The following is an 8,589-nucleotide window of genomic DNA, read 5'->3' on the forward strand; positions in this document are numbered from 1 at the left end:
ATGTTTGCAGAATACTGGAAGTGTTGGCGTTAAAAAAGATTTCTGCCAGGTGTGTTCCCAGGATGCTGACCGTGGCTGACAAAGAAAGAAGAAAAACGGTATGCAGCGAACTTTTGGAATAGTACGAGAACGGTGGAGATGAATTTCTTGGAAGAATTGTGACAGGTGATGAAACATGGATTCATCATTTTTCACCAGAGACGAAGAGGCAATCAATTGGGTGGCATCAGGCAAATTCACCGAAGAAAAAAAATTCAAAACCACACCTTCTGCTGGAAAAAATATGGCTATGGTGTTTTTCGATCCCGAAGTACTCTTGCTTGTGGACATCATGTCAAGTGGAACCACCATAAATTCTGATGCATATGTTATGACACTGAAGAAACTTCAAGCTCGACTGAGTTGTGTTCAACCACATCGGCCATAGCAGGATGTTTTGCTGTTGTACGACAATGCACGACCACATGTCAGTCAAAAAACCAGGGAAACCATCACAAAACTCGAATGGACAACACTGAAACACCCGGCTTACAGTCCTGACCTGGCTCCATGTGACTATCATCTCTTTGGGAAACTGAAAGACTCTATTCGTGGAACAAGGTTTGAAGATGATGACTCCCTTGTGCACACTGCCAAACAGTGGCTCCGACAGGTTGGTCCAGAATTTTACCGTGCGGGTATACAGGTGCTGGTTCCAAGATGGCATAAGGCAGTTGAGAGGGATGGAAATTATGTGGAGAAATGAAATTATTGTTCCTAAAACTTTCAAACATGTAGAATAAAAGATGGATTTTTAAAAAAATAGTGTACATTTATTTTGGAGTGACACTCATACATACAAGCAAGAGATTGCAAATTCTATATAACAAATCCCATCACATTTTCCCTCTGGAACTCATAACTAATAAATTAAGACTACAAGAGAGCTCTGAAACCATATAAACGCCACTGTTTTTACACTCTTTATGGCATAACCCCCCCCCCCCCCATGAACCATGGACCTTGCCATTGGTGGGGAGGCTTGCGTGCCTCAGCGATACAGATAGCCGTACCGTAGGTGCAACCACAACGGAGGGGTATCTGTTGAGAGGCCAGACAAACGTGTGGTTCCTGAAGAGGGGCAGCAGCCTTTTCAGTAGTTGCAAGGGCAACAGTCTGGATGATTGACTGATCTGGCCTTGTAACAATAACCAAAACGGCCTTGCTGTGCTGGTACTGTGAACGGCTGACAGCAAGGGGAAACTACAGCCGTAATTTTTCCTGAGGGATTCAGCTTTACTGCATGGTTAATGATGATGGCGTCCTCTTGGGTAAAATATTCCGGAGGTAAAATAGTCCCCCATTCGGATCTTCGGGCAGGGACTACTCAAGAGGATGTCATTATCAGGAGAAAGAAAACTCTACTCAAGAGAAAACTCTACTCAAGAGGATGTCATTATCAGGAGAAAGAAAACTGGCGTTCTACAGATCGGAGTGTGGAATGTCAGATCCCTCAATCGGGCAGGTAGGTTACAAAATTTAAAAAGGGAAATGGATAGGTTGAAGTTAGATATAGTGGGAATTAGTGAAGTTCGGTGGCAGGAGGAACAAGACTTCTGGTCAGGTGACTACAGGGTTATAAGCACAAAATCAAATAGGGATAATGCAGGAGTACGTTTAATAATGAATAGGAAAATAGGAATGCGGGTAAGCTGCTACAAACAGCATAGTGAACGCATTATTGTGGCCAAGGTAGATACGAAGCCCACACCTACTACAGTAGTACAAGTTTATATGCCAACTAGCTCTGCAGATGACGAAGAAATTCAAGAAATGTATGATGAAATAAAAGAAATTATTCAGATTGTGAAGGGAGACGAAAATTTAATAATAATGGGTGACTGGAATTCGAGTGTAGGAAAAGGGAGAGAAGGAAACATAGTAGGTGAATATGGATTGGGGCTAAGAAATGATAGAGGAAGCCGCCTGGTAGAATTTTGCACAGAGCACAACATAATCATAGCTAACACTTGGTTTAAGAATCATGAAAGAAGGTTGTATACATGGAAGAACCCTGGATATACTAAAAGATATCAGATAGATTATACACTCCTGGAAATTGAAATAAGAACACCGTGAATTCATTGTCCCAGGAAGGGGAAACTTTATTGACACATTCCTGGGGTCAGATACATCACATGATCACACTGACAGAACCACAGGCACATAGACATAGGCAACAGAGCATGCACAATGTCGGTACTAGTACAGTGTATATCCACCTTTCGCAGCAATGCAGGCTGCTTTTCTCCCATGGAGACGATCGTAGAGATGCTGGATGTAGTCCTGTGGAACGGCTTGCCATGCCATTTCCACCTGGCGCCTCAGTTGGACCAGCGTTCGTGCTGGACGTGCAGACCGCGTGAGACGATGCTTCATCCAGTCCCAAACATGCTCAATGGGGGACAGATCCGGAGATCTTGCTGGCCAGGGTAGTTGACTTACACCTTCTAGAGCACGTTGGGTGGCACGGGATACATGCGGACGTGCATTGTCCTGTTGGAACAGCAAGTTCCCTTGCCGGTCTAGGAATGGTAGAACGATGGGTTCGATGACGGTTTGGATGTACCGTGCACTATTCAGTGTCCCCTCGACGATCACCAGTGGTGTACGGCCAGTGTAGGAGATCGCTCCCCACACCATGATGCCGGGTGTTGGCCCTGTGTGCCTCGGTCGTATGCAGTCCTGATTGTGGCGCTCACCTGCACGGCGCCAAACACGCATACGACCATCATTGGCACCAAGGCAGAAGCGACTCTCATCGCTGAAGACGACACGTCTCCATTCGTCCCTCCATTCACGCCTGTCGCGACACCACTGGAGGCGGACTGCACGATGTTGGGGCGTGAGCGGAAGACGGCCTAACGGTGTGCGGGACCGTAGCCCAGCTTCATGGAGACGGTTGCGAATGGTCCTCGCCGATACCCCAGGAGCAACAGTGTCCCTAATTTGCTGGGAAGTGGCGGTGCAGTCCCCTACGGCACTGCGTAGGATCCTACGGTCTTGGCGTGCATCCGTGCGTCACTGCGGTCCGGTCCCAGGTCGACGGGCACGTGCACCTTCCGCCGACCACTGGCGACAACATCGATGTACTGTGGAGACCTCATGCCCCACGTGTTGAGCAATTCGGCGGTACGTCCACCCGGCCTTCCGCGTGCCCACTATACGCCCTCGCTCAAAGTCCGTCAACTGCACATACGGTTCACGTCCACGCTGTCGCGGCATGCTACCAGTGTTAAAGACTGCGATGGAGCTCCGTATGCCACGGCAAACTGGCTGACACTGACGGCGGCGGTGCACAAATGCTGCGCAGCTAGCGCCATTCAACGGCCAACACCGCGGTTCCTGGTGTGTCCGCTGTGCCGTGCGTGTGATCATTGCTTGTACAGCCCTCTCGCAGTGTCCGGAGCAAGTATGGTGGGTCTGACACACCGGTGTCAATGTGTTCTTTTTTCCATTTCCAGGAGTGTATAATGGTAAGACAGAGATTTAGGAACCAGGTTTTAAATTGTAAGACATTTCCAGAGGCAGATGTGGACTGTGACCACAATCTGTTGGTTATGACCTGTAGATTAAAACTGAAGAAACTGCAAAAAGGTGGGAATTTAAGGTGATGGGATCTGGATAAACTGAAAGAACCAGAGGTTGTATAGAGTTTCAGGGAGATCATAAGGGAACAACTGACAGGAATGGGGGAAAGAAATACAGTAGAAGAAGAATGGGCAGCTTTGAGGGATGAAGTAGCGAAGGCAGCAGAGGATCAAGTAGGTAAAAAGACGAGGGCTAGTAGAAATCCTTGGGTAACAGAAGAAATATTGAATTTAATTGATGAAAGGAGAAAATATAAAAATGCAGTAAATGAAGCAGGCAAAAAGGAATACAAACGTCTCAAAAATGACATCGACAGGAAGTGCAAAATGGCTAAGCAGGGATGGCTAGAGGAGAAATGTAAGGATGTAGAGGCCTATCTCACTAGGGGTAAGATCGATACTGCCTACAGGAAAATTAAAGAGACCTTTGGAGATAAGAGAGCCACTTGTACGAATATAAAGAGCTCAGACGGAAACCCAGTTCTAAGCAAAGAAGCGAAGGCACAAAGGTGGAAGGAGTATATAGAGGGTCTATACAAGGGCGATGTACTTGAGGACAATATTATGGAAATGGAAGAGGATGTAGATGAAGATGAAATGGAAGATACGATACTGCGTGAAGAGTTTGACAGAGCACTGAAAGACCTCAGTCGGAACAAGGCCCCCGGATTAGACAACATTCCATTGGAACTACTGACGGCCTTGGGAGAGGCAGTCCTGACAAAACTATACCATCTGGTGAGCAAGATGTATGAAACAGGCGAAATACCCTCAGACTTCAAGAAGAATAAAATAATTTCAATCCCAAAGAAAGCAGGTATTGACAGATGTGAAAATTACCGAACTATCAGTTTAATAAGTCACAGCTGCAAAATACTAACACGAATTCTTTACAGACGAATGGAAAAACTAGTAGAAGCCAACCTCGGGGAAGATCAGTTTGGATTCCTTAGAAACACTGGAACACGTGAGGCAATACTGACCTTACGACTTATCTTAGAAGAAAGATTAAGGAAAGGCAAACCTACGTTTCTAGCATTTGTAGACTTAGAGAAAGCTTTAGACAATTTTGACTGGAATACTCTCTTTCAAATTCTAAAGGTGGCAGGGGTAAAATACAGGGAGTGAAAGGCTATTTACAATTTGTACAGAAACCAGATGGCAGTTATAAGAGTCGAGGGACATGAAAGGGAAGCAGGGGTTGGGAAGGGAGTAAGACAGGGTTGTAGCCTCTCCCCGATGTTGTTCAATCTGTATATTGAGCAAGCAGTAAAGGAAACAAAAGAAAAGTTCGGAGTAGGTATTAAAATTCATGGAGAAGAAATAAAAACTTTGAGGTTCGCCGATGACATTGTAATTCTGTCAGAGACAGCAAAGGACTTGGAAGAGCAATTGAATGGAATGGACAGTGTCTTGAAAGGAGGATATAAGATGAACATCAACAAGAGCAAAACAAGAATAATGGAATGTAGTCTAATTAAGTCGGGTGATGTTGAGGGAATTAGATTAGGAAATGAGACACTTAAAGTAGTAAAGGAGTTTTGCTATTTGGGGAGCAAAATAACTGATGATGTCGAAGTAGAGAGGATATAAAATGTAGACTGGCAATGGCAAGGAAAGCGTTTCTGAAGAAGAGAAATTTGTTAACATCGAGTATAGATTTAAGTGTCAGGAAGTCATTTCTGAAAGTATTTGTATGGAGTGTAGCCATGTATGGAAGTGAAACATGGACGATAAATAGTTTGGACAAGAAGAGAATAGAAGCTTTCGAAATGTGGTGCTACAGAAGAATTAGATGGGTAGATCACATAACTAATGAGGAAGTATTGAATAGGATTGGGGAGAAGAGAAGTTTGTGGCACAACTTGACCAGAAGAAGGGATCGGTTGGTAGGACATGTTCTGAGGCATCAAGGGATCACCAATTTAGTATTGGAGGGCAGCGTGGAGGGTAAAAATCGTAGAGGGAGACCAAGAGATGAATACACTAAGCAGATTCAGAAGGATGTAGGTTGCAGTAGGTACTGGGAGATGAAGAAGCTTGCACAGGATAGAGTAGCATGGAGAGCTGCATCAAACCAGTCTCAGGACTGAAGACCACAACAACAACAACAACAACATGGCATAAACAGGACAAAACCATAAAGAATTGTGAAAAAATACTCACCAAACAGTGTTGCCAATATAAACAGTGTTACCATCACACACAACAACATTAGTATTTCCCAGTATGAAGTTTAGGTACTACAGTTGTGTAGTTCAAGGTATCTGCCTCCGGCATTACTATTCTCATATCATTTGCAGTTCTTATTAAGGAACACCTGGGTAATTCAAGATAGCTATTTGTAGCTATTTGTAGCAGAGAAATGTTCACTGATATAAACTTTCCATATTTATTAAAGTGAGTATTGTGATCTAACAGTAAATCCTGAGAGATACTTAGCTGATATTTTTTAGCAGTTGCAAAGATTGGTTGAAACACTATGAATAGCTGTACGGCAGCTACAGACACAATCACCACACTGGTAAAAATGACCTTATTCAAAGCAGCCAGCAATATTTGAAAATGTCAATAGAAAAAATATTACAAAAATTACTAAGTTACAAAATATATTGTGAACAAAATAGAGGATATAGCCCCTGCATAGTTTAATGTGCATTAAGGTATGATATTCCAGCTTAACATTTTATCAGGAAGCATCTATCAGATTTTAAAGAAATTCAAGTAGAGCAAGCTTGACCCCATTTTGGCAATGTTATTCTCGTTCAAAAAAATTTTCACCCAGAATTTAAATATATGTCAATTTGAAACTAAATGCAGTATTGAGAATATTTGGAAGTTGCAAATGCTATGTGTAGGATATTTCGTAGTAAATAGTTGAAGATGTCCAACTCTAACTATGGTCTGTCTCTCGATTGCCTGTCTCTCGACACTGGTGGAAGTAAGTCATTCAGAATTCTGGTATGCCACTCCCAAACCAGTCCTGCTGAGATCTGTGAATGTATGGGTGCAGCAGAATGTTTCACTCCCCTCACCACTGCCACATCGCCTCCACCCCCATCACCACCACCGGGTTTCATGTGAACAGCTGTCACTCCCACCACTGTGTTGTGAAACCCTGCCTTTGTAACAGGAGTCAACTGCTCCTGTCCAACAACCCAGGCAGCTGACTATACACCTGAAAAATTTGTCCTATCTTTCTCATAAGGAGCGGGAGCTTAAATGTCACTGGGATAAACACCAGGATGATCAACAATATGCTCTCCCTCTCCTCTTCCGCAAACCAAAACGTTCTGAGATGTGTTTATGTGTTTTCGAAATGGTAATCCATGGAGAGCATGTGATGTTCTTTCCAATAAAAACTATTGAGAATCATCTGAAACTGACTGCAGAAGGATTCTACTGCTTTCAACATACATTCTGCATAAAGACCAATTAGCTAAGACAAAAAAATAGTCGCTCATATGGAGGCGTGTAGACCATGTTTTTCTCCCTCACTCTGTTTGTGAGTGGAGTAGGTAAGGAAATGAGCAGTAACAGTATAGGGTATCCTTAGCCACTCACCGTACAATGGTTTGTGATGTATGAATATAGATGTGTATGTAATTTTAATATACATATTAAGATGTCAGTTCATCCATTTACAGACACAAAAAAAAATTAAAGACAATGTCGTCTCTAATTAATCGAGAAAACAAAGACAGAACTTGTGCTCCTGATTGTCTCTCTGTGGAAATGTTTGTATTAGCCCCTAATTTTCTCATTGCAGCCACTTCTCGAGATACCTGTCATATTCTCACGAATCCCCCAGTCTTCAGTAACAGGATTTGGATACACCTGATTTCGAAAATAAGAAATGTCCTCCGCCAAGTTACAGACACCTGCTGTTTGTCTCGTAATCTCATCATATTCCAAGAGCTCTATGCCCCTTTGTTAGAAGGCTGTCTAGCCCTGCACCCATCACTGACTAGACAGTGAGCTACCACAACGAAAAAGATTGCACACTAATGTACAGGAGGAAATTCACAACCAAGTGGTGTATGCATGGACCACACAAAGAAATTCAACAGTCTACACATATCTCCTCGTACATGTAGTAATTCCTTTATCGTATTCTTATGATTATGACATCAAATATACGACAGTGTAATGGTGTTTGGATTTTTATTTTGATGGCACAGTGTATCTATCTCTCTCTCTCTCTCCCCTTCTCTGTCCTCGTCATTTGTGTAAGATTCATTGGAGTAAACCTACAAACTATTTCATGATCGTCACCTGGTAGAGAACTCGATAACATTTTACCGTATCTCTCTCTCCTGTCATATCAGAAACAAATACGATATGCTTGTTGACATCGACCATTTGTGGTGACCCCATTAAATATACATGTATTGGTCCACTGGACCAGGTGGCCAGCGATCGAACTCGTTTCCACGGATCCGAGTAAAGTTTTGTCGTCTGTACTGGAGGAAGCCAGAGCCCACAGACTACTAATCATAACGAGAAGGTTCTTGTGTTGTTGTTTCATATGCAAATTGATACATTGTTTTTTGCTGTAAGATATTGAAGCAATGTATGACTAAAGCTTTGTACACAACTATACATGTTTTTTTTCTACCGTAACTTCGAGGTCCACGTCAGGTTTTATCCAACACTAACACGTTTTTAATCCATTGGCTCTCACACAAAAAACTAGACATCGCATGATGTAAATTATGCTGCTACCACAATAAATGGGGTGGTTGGAATAAGAGACAGAGTTGGTGATTCTTACTGACAAAAATGTGGAAGGTACTACAATATATGGAAACTGGAAGAGTTTGTGGTGTTGTGCGATGTTTCCAAATAGCTGTCTAAATGTGACGACCTCTACATTTAGTCTCATCTTCTACAGTGATTACGTATTCTCCATCAATTTCGCAACTGTACCACATTTTCCGTAATTTTAACACATTTTATC

The sequence above is a fragment of the Schistocerca serialis genome, unplaced genomic scaffold, assembly GCF_023864345.2.
Source record: "Schistocerca serialis cubense isolate TAMUIC-IGC-003099 unplaced genomic scaffold, iqSchSeri2.2 HiC_scaffold_1402, whole genome shotgun sequence".
Lineage (NCBI taxonomy): Eukaryota > Metazoa > Arthropoda > Insecta > Orthoptera > Acrididae > Schistocerca > Schistocerca serialis.